At 49.9% G+C, this 14,161-nt stretch overlaps 2 protein-coding genes across 7 annotated transcripts in view; one reads left to right on the forward strand and one right to left on the reverse strand.

Moving 5' to 3' along the window:
• The window catches only part of SPEF1 (sperm flagellar 1), a 267,709-nt gene extending 261,482 nt beyond the window's left edge, over positions 1 to 6,227 (reverse strand). For all 5 annotated transcript variants that reach the window (XM_063925368.1, XM_063925366.1, XM_063925365.1 and 2 more), the window contains exon 1: positions 6,130 to 6,227. The gene's annotated coding sequence lies outside the window, so the exon portion shown is untranslated. The remainder of the gene's footprint in view (positions 1 to 6,129) is intronic.
• CDC25B (cell division cycle 25B) overlaps positions 1 to 14,161 on the forward strand; it is a 95,420-nt gene that overhangs the window by 924 nt on the left and 80,335 nt on the right. The window contains exon 1 of one of the 2 annotated variants that reach the window (XM_063925363.1): positions 6,235 to 6,320. The exons of the other annotated variant lie outside the window; for it this stretch is intronic. The gene's annotated coding sequence lies outside the window, so the exon portion shown is untranslated. Of the gene's footprint in view, positions 1 to 6,234; positions 6,321 to 14,161 lie in introns of those variants that run through there. 2 annotated transcript variants of the gene reach the window in all.

A 14,161-nucleotide genomic window follows, 5' to 3' on the forward strand; every position in this document is an offset into this window, starting at 1 on the left:
ATTGGCATAGCATAGAAGGAGAGAGGTGGGCATGTGGTGGGTGCGCGTGTGAGCAGCATGACGTAATGACATCACATCACGCTGTTTTTGTACATGGAAGTGGAGCCGGGAGCTTGAAAGCCGGTGGCAGTGGCACCCTTGATTAACCCAGGCGTCCGGTCAGTAATGCAGTCCTGACAGGGTGCAGCGCAGAGGGGACAGTAATCAGCCTGCTTGGCGATCGCTGCATCAGGCATGTGTGATCGGAGTGCCAGACATTAGGGGGTGCCTGTGCGCACGAGGCACCCCCCCCCTGCGCACAACTATGCTCAGGACCCCACACAGTGCGTGTTTTGCAGGTAACCCAGCAGGTGCACAGGTGTATTAATTACTCACTGACACATTTTAAAAGGTCCGCAGGTGGAGCTAATTATTTAACTTGCGATTCTGTGAGGAGACATGGAAAACATGCACCGTATGGTGTCCTGAGGACCGAGTTTGAGAACCTGTGCTATAGAGAAATAGTCACTGAGAATGCTCTACACCACAGGTTCTCAAACTCGGTCCTCAGGACCCCACACGGTGCTTGTTTTCCAGGTTTCCTCACAGAATCACAAGTGAAATAATTATTTCCACCTGTGGACCTTTTAAAATGTGTCAGTGATTAATTAATACACCTGTGCACCTGCTGGGTTACCTGCAAAACATGCACTGTGTGGGGTCCTGAGGACCGAGTTTGAGAACCAGTGCTCTACACCATAGGTTCTCAAACTCGGTCCTAAGCACCCTACACAGTGCATGTTTTGCAGGTAACCCAGCAGGTGCACAGGTGTATTAATTACTCACTGACATATTTTAAAAGGTCCACAGGTGGAAATAATTATTTCACTTGTGATTCTGTGAGGAAACCTGGAAAACATGCACTGTGTGGGGTAATGAGGACAGAGTTTGAGAACCTGTGGTCTACACACTGCTCACTCTATGGGGGTCATTCCGAGTTGATCGTAGCCCTGCAAAATTTTGCAGGACTATGATCATGACAAGACATGCGGGGGGTGGGGTGGGGGGGGCGCATGTCAGTGCTGCCTCCCCCACAGAAGTGCAAAAGCTTTTGCACTTTAGGAGTAGCTCCCGGCCAGCGCAGCTTTAGCTTGCTGGCCGGGAGCTACTCGTCGCTCCCCGGCCCGCAGCGGCTGCGTGTGACGTCACCCCCTGCACGGTCCAGCCACGCCTGCAGGACTGCGCCCCCATAACGGCTGCCAAATGCCGCCGTGCCGCCCCCTCCCGCCCAGCGACCGCCTCTGTCTGTCAATCAGACTTTGTCCGTCCGACATGCGCCGGCGCACTGCAGCGCCGGCGCATCCGCAATTCCGACCTGATCCCTGCGATAAACTGCAGAGAGTGATCGGGTCAGAATGACCCCCTATATTCACTGCTTCCACATGTCACTGCACAATAGGGCTAATTCAGACCTGATCGCTAGCAGGCGATTTTTGCACTGCTGCGATCAGATAGTCGCTGCCCATAGGGGAGTGTATTTTCGCTGTGCAAGTGTGCGATCGCATGTGTAGCTGAGCTGTACGAAAAGATCTTGTGCAGTCTCTGCGCAGCCCAGGACTTACTCAGCCGCTGCGATCACTTCAGCCTGTCCGGGGCCGGAATTGACGTCAGACACCCGCCCTGCAAACGCCTGCGTTTTTCCAAACACTCCCTGAAAACGGTCAGTTGCCACCCACAAACGCCCTCTTCCTGTCAATCACTCTGCGGCAATCAGTGTGACTGAAATGCATCGCTAGACCCTGTGCAAAACTGCATCGTTTGTTGTGCCCGTTTGTCGCCCATGCGCATTGCACCGCATACGCAAGCACAAGCGCAGAACTGCTGATTTTTAACCTGAACGCTGCGCTGTGAACAAATTCAGCCAGCGATCAACTTGGAATGACCCCCGTGGAGCGGACTAGCCCTGTGTTGGGCGTCCCCCCGCATGTCTGGGAACATGATCGTAGCTGTGCTAAATTTAGCACAACTACGATCAGCTCGGAATGACCCCCATGGTTTTGCCCAACTGCTAACAAATTTGCTGCTGCGATCAGGTCTGAATTAGGCCCAATGTACAAAGCAGAACTTGTGTAACAAAATATGCAGTCATATCCCCATTACCCTGCCATCAGCAGTTACACCCCCATGGGGTAACCCCCCCCCCCCCCCAGTCACTCCCCCCACCATTTCCCTGCAGTCACGCCCCATTTACCCTGCAGTCATGTCCCTATTACCATGCCGTTATGGTAGCGTCTAGTATCCCTTCGTAGAAAGGACCTTTCCCATAATCCTCAATCCATAAAACCTTTCTCTCCCACAGACTTATACCCCCTATCCTGTGCACTCTGGAATGCCAGATCTGTTTGTAACAAACTGGTCCCCACTCATGACCTTTTCATTTCCAAATCCCTACACCTACTAGCCATTACTGAAACTTGGATTACGCCCTCTGACACTACTTCTGCTGCTGCTCTCTCTGCTGGGGGCCTCACATTCACACACAAACCCCGACCTGGGGGTCGCCATGGGGGTGGTGTCGGGGTCCTTTTACCTTCTAGTTACTCCTACCAACTCATACCACCAGAACCATCCCTTATATTCTCTACATTTGAGGTCCACGCCATACGCCTCTTCCAACCAGTCCATTTTAGAGTAGCTGTCATTTACCGCCCCCCTGGCACTGCTTCCAAATTCATCGACAACTTTGCTTCCTGGCTTCCTCACTTCCTCTCTTCTGACATTCCCACCATTATTCTAGGCGATTTCAACATCCCTATTGATATCTCCACACAATCCCCTGCCTCTAAACTCCTTAACCTCACCTCTTCACTTGGTCTCTCCCAGTGGACCTCCCCACCCTCCCATGTAAATGGGAGCTCACTGGATCTGGTCTTCACTCACCGCTGTGATATCTCTGATTTTTCCAACTCCCCATTTCCCCTCTCTGACCACCACCTGCTCTCCTTTAACCTATCTCTCTCGACTTCCCCATCTCTACCTCCTAAGGCTACCATCACTAAGCGTAACATTGAAGCTATTGACACCACATTCCTTTCCTCCCTGTTTGATTCACTTCTCTCTCCTATTCTCTCTCTCTCATGCCCTGAACAAGCCACTTCCACATACAATGCTTCCCTTACTTCTGCTCTTGACTCTGTTGCTCCACCAACCACTATTCACCCTCGCAAATTAACACCTCAACCCTGGCACACCAAATGCACCAGATATCTGCAAAAATGCTCACGTACTGCTGAGCGACACTGGAGGAAATCACGCTCTAAGGCAGATTTCCTCCATTTCAAACTTATGCTCTCATCCTTCAGTGCTGCCCTTTCTCTTGCTAAACAGTCATACTTCAAGAACCTCATCTCCTCCCAGTCTTCCAACCCCCGGCGCCTCTTTGCCACTCTCAACTCACTCCTCTGCCCACCTCCACCTCGTCTCCCTTCCTCACTCTCTGCTCTTGACTTTGCCACTTACTTCACATCCAAAATTGACTCCATACGTCAGGACATCACATCACACCAGACCATCAGTAACCAGCCTTCTCCCATCCCTTACCAACCCTCCCCATCCCTCGCACCAACTCTGTCATCTTTCTCCCATGCATCTGGAGAGGAAGTCATGGCCCTCATTCGTTCCTGTCCCCTCACCACCTCCCCACTTGACCCTATCCCCTCCTGCCTCCTCCGCTACCTCTCTTCTTCTGCTTGTTCCCATCTTTCCCACCTTCTCAATCTCTCCCTCTCATCAGGCACTGTCCCCTCTGCCTTCAAGCACGCACTCATCTCTCCTATTCTTAAAAAACCTACCCTTGATCCAAACACTCTCTCCAACTACCGACCCATCTCTCTCCTCCCTTTTGCCTCCAAACTCCTTGAGCGTATTGTCTACAACCGCCTTACTTCCTTTCTTTCCTCACACTCACTGCTTGACCCATTCCAATCTGGCTTCCGTCCTCTCCACTCCACTGAAACTGCCCTTACAAAAGTATGCAATGACCTCCATGCTGCTAAATCTAAGGGACACTACTCTCTACTTATTCTACTTGATCTCTCTGCTACTTTTGACACTGTGGACTATCCTCTCCTACTGCAAATCCTTCACTCCATTGGTCTGCGTGACACTGCCTTCTTGGTTGTCGTCCTACCTTTCTGACCGTTCATTCTCTGTCTCCTCTCATGACTCCACCTCCCCCTCACTTCCACTAACTGTAGGGGTACCCCAAGGTTCTGTCCTTGGTCCTCTTCTCTTCTCTCTCTATACGTCCTCACTAGGTAAGCTCATTAGTTCTTTTCAATATCATCTCTATGCTGATGACACTCATCTATCTTTCCTCTCCAGACCTCTCCCCTACTCTCCTCACTCGTATCTCCAACTGTCTCTCTGCTATCTCTTCCTGGATGTCCCAGCGCTTTCTTAAACTTAACATGTCTAAGACCGAGCTGATCATCTTCCCTGCCTCCCGCATAACCTCACCTCCTACAATCTCATTATCTATTGATGGCACTACTATCTCCTCTACCCCCCAAGTGCGCTGTCTTGGAGTAATCCTTGACTTCTCCCTCTCCTTCAAACCACACATTCAGCACCTCTCACAAACCTGCCGTTTTCATCTAAAAAATATTTCCAGGATCAGACCCTTTCTGACCCAGGATGCTACTAAGACTCCTCTCCCATCTACATCTCTGATCTTATCTCGCTTTACACTCCCACCCGTCCTCTTCGCTCTACTAATGCTCGCCGACTCTCCTGCCTACGGATTACTTCCTCCCACTCCTACCTCCAAGATTTTTCACGTGCTGCACCACTTATCTGGAATTCCCTACCTCTCCCCCTCAGACTCTCCACCTCTCTACAAAACTTCAAACGGGCTCTCAAGACCCACTTCTTCACCAAACCCAGCCAAATCTCATCCTAAACCTCTGTTCCACGCTCTCTATGTACCCCATCTGTCTCACCCCTGTCTGTCTACCCCTCCCCTTTAGAATTTAAGCTCTCACGAGCAGGGCCCTCTTCCCTCATGTGCTTACCCTTTTCTTACTTTAATAATCTTCAGCTGCACCAAATCCAGCAGTCTTCTGCCACCTGATACTTATTCCAGTGTCATCTGCTGATATAGCTATGTTTATTTACCCTGTACTTGTCCTATATTGTAGTCAACTGTAAGTTGCGTTTTCCTGGTTGATTATTTGTTTATGTACTCTGTAATTGGGCGCTACGGAACCCTTGTGGCGCCATATAAATAAAGGATAATAATAATAATAATAATAATAATCCACTTGGTCCATGTCACCAACTATTTGGACACCACTGGTACCCTGTAGTCACAACCCCGTGGGGTCACTACCCCCCCCAAGTCACACCCCCATTACCGTGTAGTCATCCCCCTTACCCGGCAGTCCCACCTCCATGGGGAATACTTGCCTACCCTACTGGAATGGCGGGAGGCTCCCGAAAATCGGTTTTCCTCCCGGCCTCCCGGAAAGGTGGGCAAGTCTACCGCTTTCCCAGGCAGCCCTCCCGCACCCCTCCTCGGTCGCCCACAACAGAGAACAAGTGGGCGGTCCGAGGGTGATATGGTGATGCGATTCGCGCTGAATTGCGCTGAATCGCGTCATCATAGCTCCGCCCCTGCTCTTCAGTGCCAGTTTTCTCTGGAAACTGTCTAGCGGGGGGGGGGCGGGACCACGATGACGCAATCGTGCTGTTACGCCCCTTGACTGCCCACTCCCCCCGGTCACGCCCCCAGACTGCCCCCATTGCCGCCAACCACGCCCCCATTAGCCTACCACGCTGCCATCTCCCGGGAGGAGGGTGCAGCAAGGTAGGTATGTATGCCATGGGGTCACCCCCTCTCAGGCACTACCCAGCAGTCACCCATACCTCCCAACTGTCCCAATGTCAGCGGGATAGTCCCGCTATTCGGACACTGTTGCGCTGTCCCTCCTGCAGTTCGTAGTGCGATGTACACCCTTTGCCCAGCTTTCTCTGCCCCCTTGCGGGGACCGGGCTCCAGTGATCAGCTATGTGGGTCTTATGGACACATAAGCTGATCACAGTGTAAAAAAATAAAATAAAAAGTAAAATAAACAAACAAACCATACTTACCAGTCCAGGGAGCCGGTGTCCGCTGCTCCGGTGAGCGCTGCCGGGCGCCAGGACCTCCGTATGCTGCGCTGTGACGCTGGTGCAGTAAAGTGACGCTGCAAAGCGGCAGCGCACTTTACAGCACCAGGGGTCACAGCACAGAGGCAGCGCCCGGCAGCCTCCTGGACCAGCGGACTCCGGCTTCTGGACTGGTAAGGATAAATCCGGGGGAAGGGGGGGGGGGCTTTTTGCGGCGGGGGGTAGTAGAGATGGGGGGGGTTGGGGGAATCCAGCGGCGGCGGTAGCGACGGGCGGTGGCGCATGCGCAGTAGGACAATGGGGTATTTTTTACGAAAAATACCCCGATGATGCTGCGGCGAGGCATTGCAGGGACAGAGCTTGCATGAGATAATTGATACATCTCTGCGATGTACTCAATTATCGCAGTGCGAGTTTGGTATAGTTTATCACCTGTCATCTACATCATCAGATGCGGATGGTGATAAATAGACCTCAAAGTCTGCAAAATGCTTATTTACAGAGACGTGGGATCCACAGTAGAACACAAGTTGGTAATTATTCCTGCGCTGAGTACACGGAAATAGCTGCGGATATATCTGCCCCTGTGCCAAGTTGTACACATCTGCGTCATCTCATTGCCCCAATTCATACATCTGGTTTTATAGCCATTATCCATACCTCCCAACTGTCCCGATTGTTGCGGGATAGTCCCGTTTTTCTGGGACTGCCCCGCTGTCCTGCCCGGGGGCCGCAGTATCTCGCTGTGGGGGTGAGGGGGGCAGTTGGGAGGCTCTCTCTCACGCTGCTCTGCATGTACTCACCAGGAGAGAGGGGCTGGACTGCATGGCAAGCAGCTGACAGAGCGCTGGGAATGCCCTCACAGCGGCGATAAACGGCATAGTCCGCAATTGCGGCACTTCCAGTGAGGACACGCCCCATGGTCACAAAGCCACCCCCCCTAATTTTGGGCACGTCCCTCCAGCGCACACAAATGTCTTTCCATAGACCATCAGGAAGTTGGGAGGTATGTTTTATCGCATCGGCGCACTTTTATCGAACTTTCTCAATAAGAAACGGTTGGCCCGGGGGTGCCATGAAAAAAAAATACTGATACTCTAGGGCGCCATTATTCCAAAAAGTTTGGAAACCACTGGGTCAGCACAGTGGTGCAGTGGTTAGCACTGCTGCCCCAAAGCAGGTCATGAGCTCAATTCCCAACCAAGACCCTATCTGTGTGGAGTTTGTATGTCTGCGCCATGTTTGTGTGGGTAAGAGTTATATATATATATATATATATATATATGCTACAGATCTTCATATATATCACATACATGTTCTGTGCAGAGTGAGTGCAGTACTGTCTGTTATTAGCCAGAGGATACATGTGTGTATAATGTACAGAAGTGACAGCATATCATATTCTGCCTCCAGTGTCTACAGATCATTGTTATAGGGTCACACCCTGCAAACACAGAGAATTCAGTGGGCGTCAGAGAGACTACGCCCAGCACCATCTAACAAACAGGCTACACCCTCTTCTGAAGCCGTTTTACAGGGCTCACGTCAATCACCCGCTCTGTGCACTGACTACACCTGACATCATTTATCCTCTGTGTAACCATAGTGTATTATGGACAGGCCCTGACAGGCAATCCGGTAATCCTGGCATGCAGGCAGAAGGGCTGATGTGCCTGAGAGTATTGTTGCCCTCGCTGAGATGACACAAGTCATTTTTATGTCATGTGTATTTAAAAAAAGACAGTTCTATACCGGGCCTGTCTCCGTCACTGTGCGCTGTGCGATGCGTGGGTGCTACATAGATAACTGTATGAGAATGGACGCGCTGTATTACAGGAGTCCCATCCTGATGAGAGAGAGAATATGGAATACCGCAGATTTTATTTACCAGCCGTCACAAAGAAAAGGGGGCGTGGCTATACTGATTAATATAAATATCTACTGTATCCCCCCTATCAGCAGGGATCATGTCATCTGTGCCAGATATGTATGCCAGGTGTCGTTGCCAGGTGTCATTGCCAGATATGTATGCCAGGTAAGATTTCTGTGACGTGAATGAAATATTATTTCAGCACATAGGTAATAAACTTTCCTCATTTAAACAACGATTTACTATTTTGGGTGGAGATATGAATGATGAAATGATGGAGTGATCGCTTATGCCAGTGTTTCCTAAACGCAGCCCTCAAGGCACCCCGACAGTCCAGGTTTTTAAAATTAATTAATTTCTTATATAGCGCAGCATATTCCGTTTACAGTGTCTTATATAGCGCAGCATACTCCATTGCGCTTTACAATTAGAACAACAGTAATAGGACAAAACTGGGTAAAAACAGACAGACATAGAGGTAGGAGGGCCCTGCTCATAAGCTTACACTCTTTATGGAAATAGGCAGAGCTGTTTCTAGCCAATTTGGCTCCCAGTGTGAGATTTAAAAATGCGCTCCCCCCCCCCCATTGACATAAAAAAAAGAAAAAATGCGCCCCCCATATATAGATATAGAAAGAAAAAGTATCTCGTTAAAATGGGCGTGGCCTCGTCTGAAAAGACTACCTTACACCCCAGTTTTTGACTTTGCGCCGACAGATCACGGCGACCACAGGAAAAAAATAAAAAAATATATATTATGCCCTTGATACATTAAATCTCCATTTTACACATTACGGCAGGCAAGTGTCCCCAATTTACACATTAAGGCAGGCAAGAGTCCCCATTTTACACATTACGGCATGCAAGAGTCCCCATTTTACACATTACGGCATGCAAGAGTCCCCATTTTACGCATTATGGCAGGCAAGAGTCCCCATTTTACACATTACGGCAGGCAAGTGTCCCCATTTTACACATTACGGCAGGCAAGTGTCCCCATTTTACACATTACGGCAGGCAAGAGTCCCCATTTTACGCATTACGGCAGGCAAGTGTCCCCATTTTACGCATTACGGCAGGCAAGTGTCCCCATTTTACACATTACAGCAGGCAAGAGTCTCAATTTTACGCATTACGGCAGGTAAGAGTCCCCATTTTACAAATTACGGCAGGCAAGAGTCCCCATTTTACGCATTACGGCAGGCAAGTGTCCCCATTTTACGCATTACGGCAGGCAAGTGTCCCCATTTTACACATTACGGCAGGCAAGAGTCCCCATTTTACACAATACGGCAGGCAAGAGTCCCCATTTTACACATTACGGCAGGCAAGAGTCCCCATTTTACACATTACGGCAGGCAAGTGTCCCTATTTTACACATTACGGCAGGCAAGAGTACCCATTTTACACATTACGGCAGGCAAGAGTCCCCATTTTACACATTACGGCAGGCAAGAGTCCCCATTTTACACATTACGGCAGGCAAGAGTCCCCATTTTACGCATTACGGCAGGCAAATGTCCCCATTTTACGCAATACAGCAGGCAAGAGTCCCCATTTTACGCATTACGGCAGGCAGGTGTCCCCATTTTGCACATTACGGCAGGCAGGTGTCCCCATTTTACACATTACGGCAGGCAGGTGTCCCCATTTTACACATTACGGCAGGCAAGAGTCCCCATTTTACACATTACGACATGCAAGAGTCCCCATTTTACACATTACGGCAGGCAAGAGTCCCCATTTTACACATTACGGCAGGCAAGTGTCCCCATTTTACACATTACGGCATGCAAGAGTACCCATTTTACACATTACGGCAGGCAAGAGTCCCCATTTTACACATTACGGCAGGCAAGAGTCCCCATTTTACACATTACGGCAGGCAAGTGTCCCTATTTTACACATTACGGCAGGCAAGAGTACCCATTTTACACATTACGGCAGGCAAGAGTCCCCATTTTACACATTACGGCAGGCAAGAGTCCCCATTTTACGCATTACGGCAGGCAAATGTCCCCATTTTACGCAATACGGCAGGCAAGAGTCCCCATTTTACGCATTACGGCAGGCAGGTGTCCCCATTTTGCACATTACGGCAGGCAGGTGTCCCCATTTTACACATTACGGCAGGCAAGAGTCCCCATTTTACACATTACGGCAGGCAAGTGTCCCTATTTTACACATTACGGCAGGCAAGAGTACCCATTTTACACATTACGGCAGGCAAGAGTCCCCATTTTACACATTACGGCAGGCAAGAGTCCCCATTTTACGCATTACGGCAGGCAAGTGTCCCCATTTTACGCATTACGGCAGGCAAGTGTCCCCATTTTACACATTACGGCAGGCAAGAGTCCCCATTTTACACAATATGGCAGGCAAGAGTCCCCATTTTACACATTACGGCAGGCAAGAGTCCCCATTTTACACATTACGGCAGGCAAGTGTCCCTATTTTACACATTACGGCAGGCAAGAGTACCCATTTTACACATTACGGCAGGCAAGAGTCCCCATTTTACGCATTACGGCAGGCAAATGTCCCCATTTTACGCAATACGGCAGGCAAGAGTCCCCATTTTACGCATTACGGCAGGCAGGTGTCCCCATTTTGCACATTACGGCAGGCAGGTGTCCCCATTTTACACATTACGGCAGGCAGGTGTCCCCATTTTACACATTACGGCAGGCAAGAGTCCCCATTTTACACATTACGACATGCAAGAGTCCCCATTTTACACATTACGGCAGGCAAGAGTCCCCATTTTACACATTACGGCAGGCAAGTGTCCCCATTTTACACATTACGGCAGGCAAGAGTCCCCATTTTACACATTACGGCAGGCAAGAGTCCCCATTTTACACATTATGGCAGGCAAGAGTCCCCATTTTACGCATTACGGCAGGCAAGTGTCCCCATTTTACACAATACGGCAGACAAGAGTCCCCATTTTACGCATTACGGCAGGCAGGTATCTCCATTTTACGCATTACGACAGGCAGGTGTCCCCATTTTACTCAGTACGACAGGCAGGTGTCCCCATTTTACACATTACGGCAGGCAAGTGTCCCCAATTTATACATTACGGCAGGCAAGTGTCCCCAATTTACACATTACGGCAGGCAAGAGTCCCCATTTTACACATTAAGGCAGGCAAAAGTCCCCATTTTACACATTACGGCAGGCAGAGTCCCCATTTTACACATTATGGCAGGCAAGTGTCCCCATTTTACACATTACAGCAGGCAAGAGTCCCCATTTTACGCATTACGGCAGGCAAGAGTCCCCATTTTACACATTACGGCAGGCAAGTGTCCCCAATTTACACATTACGGCAGGCAAGAGTCCCCATTTTACACATTAAGGCAGGCAAAAGTCCCCATTTTACACATTACGGCAGGCAGAGTCCCCATTTTACACATTATGGCAGGCAAGTGTCCCCATTTTACACATTACAGCAGGCAAGAGTCCCCATTTTACGCATTACGGCAGGCAAGAGTCCCCATTTTACAAATTACGGCAGGCAAGAGTCCCCATTTTACACATTACGGCAGGCAAGTGTCCCCATTTTACACATTACGGCAGGCAAGAGTCCCCATTTTACACATTATGGCAGGCAAGAGTCCCCATTTTACGCATTACGGCAGGCAAGTGTCCCCATTTTACACAATACGGCAGACAAGAGTCCCCATTTTACGCATTACGGCAGGCAGGTATCTCCATTTTACGCATTACGACAGGCAGGTGTCCCCATTTTACTCAGTACGACAGGCAGGTGTCCCCATTTTACACATTACGGCAGGCAAGTGTCCCCAATTTATACATTATGGCAGGCAAGTGTCCCCAATTTACACATTACGGCAGGCAAGAGTCCCCATTTTACACATTAAGGCAGGCAAAAGTCCCCATTTTACACATTACGGCAGGCAGAGTCCCCATTTTACACATTATGGCAGGCAAGTGTCCCCATTTTACACATTACAGCAGGCAAGAGTCCCCATTTTACGCATTACGGCAGGCAAGAGTCCCCATTTTACACATTACGGCAGGCAAGTGTCCCCAATTTACACATTACGGCAGGCAAGAGTCCCCATTTTACACATTAAGGCAGGCAAAAGTCCCCATTTTACACATTACGGCAGGCAGAGTCCCCATTTTACGCATTATGGCAGGCAAGTGTCCCCATTTTACACATTACAGCAGGCAAGAGTCCCCATTTTACGCATTACGGCAGGCAAGAGTCCCCATTTTACAAATTACGGCAGGCAAGAGTCCCCATTTTACACATTACGGCAGGCAAGTGTCCCCATTTTACACATTACGGCAGGCAAGAGTCCCCATTTTACACATTATGACAGGCAAGAGTCCCCATTTTACACATTACGGCAGGCAGAGTCCCCATTTTACACATTACGGCATGCAAGAGTCCCCATTTTACATATTACGGCAGGCAAGAGTCCCCATTTTACACATTACGGCAGGCAAGTGTCCCCATTTTACACATTACGGCAGGCAAGAGTCCCCATTTTACACATTACGGCAGGCAGGAGTCCCCATTTTACACATTACAGCAGGCAAGAGTCCTCATTTTACGCATTACGGCAGGCAAGTGTCCCCATTTTACACAATACGACAGGCAAGAGTCCCCATTTTATGCATTACGGCAGACAGGTGTCCCCATTTTACGCATTACGGCAGGCAGGTGTCCCCATTTTACGCATTACGACAGGCAGGTGTCCCCATTTTACGCATTACGGCAGGCAGGTGTCCCCATTTTACACATTATGGCAGGCAAGTGTCCCCAATTTACACATTATGGCAGGCAAGAGTCCCCATTTTACACATTACGGCAAGCAAGAGTCCCCATTTTACGCATTGCGGCAGGCAAGAGTCCCCATTTTACACATTACGGCAGGCAATTGTCCCCAATTTACACATTACGGCAGGAAAGAGTCCCCATTTTACACATTACGGCAGGCAAAAGTCCCCATTTTACACATAACGGCAGGCAGAGTCCCCATTTTACACATTACGGCAGGCAAGAGTCACCATTTTACACATTGCGGCAGGCAGAGTCCCCATTTTACACATTACGGCAGGCAAGAGTCTCCATTTTACGCATTACGGCAGGCAAGTGTCCACATTTTACACATTACGGCAGGCAGAGTCCCCATTTTACGCATTACGGCAGGCAAGAGTTCCCATTTTACGCATTACGGCAGGCAAGTGTCCCCATTTTACACATTACGGCAGGCAAGTGTCCCCATTTTACACATTACGGCAGGCAAGAGTTCCCATTTTACGCATTACGGCAGGCAAGAGTCCCCATTTTACACATTACGGCAGGCAAGAGTGCCCATTTTACGCATTACGGCAGGCAAGTGTCCCCATTTTACGCATTACGGCAGGCAAGAGTCCCCATTTTATGCATTACGGCAGGCAAGAGTCCCCATTTTACGGCAGGCAGGTGTCCCCATTTTACACATTACGGCAGGCAAGAGTCCCCATTTTACGCATTACGGCAGGCAGGTGTCCCCATTTTACGCAGTACAGCAGGCAAGAGTCCCCATTTTACACATTACGGCAGGCAAGAGTCCCCATTTTATTCATTAGGTGGCAGAGGAGAAGGGGTGGGTTGGGGGGGGGGAGAAAGACAGAGAGAGAGAGAGAGAGACTTACGTTGAGGTTCTTCCCGCTCTTCGGCCCGCCTCTCGCTCGTCGCGCCGGCTCTTCCTGTAGCTTGTCTCCCCCTCCTACCTCTTCCTGAGTACCCAGCTCGGGGGGCGGAGTTTCGGGGAATGACGCGAAACTCCGCCCCCCGAGCTGGGTACTCGGGAAGAGGGAGGAGGGGGGCAACAGAGAGCAGAAGAAGTGCCGCAGCGGGCGCCCCGTGTGGTTGCACGGCTCGCCCACCGCAAGAACTGGCACTGGAAATAGGCATTGATACACATGCTTAGGCACAGGTGACTTAATTAGTACCTCAGACTGATTATACCACAGAATTTGACGGCAGATAAGAACGACTTGGCTCATCTAGTCTGGCTCTGTGCACAGGCCTTAAACATACTTACCTACTTTTAATGTCTCCTCTCTGGGAGAAGCTGCAGGAGACTTCAGGGGGCCGGGCTGTGACACCATCAA

The sequence above is a fragment of the Pseudophryne corroboree genome, chromosome 1 (genome assembly GCF_028390025.1).
Source record: "Pseudophryne corroboree isolate aPseCor3 chromosome 1, aPseCor3.hap2, whole genome shotgun sequence".
In the NCBI taxonomy this organism is placed as follows: Eukaryota; Metazoa; Chordata; class Amphibia; order Anura; family Myobatrachidae; genus Pseudophryne; species Pseudophryne corroboree.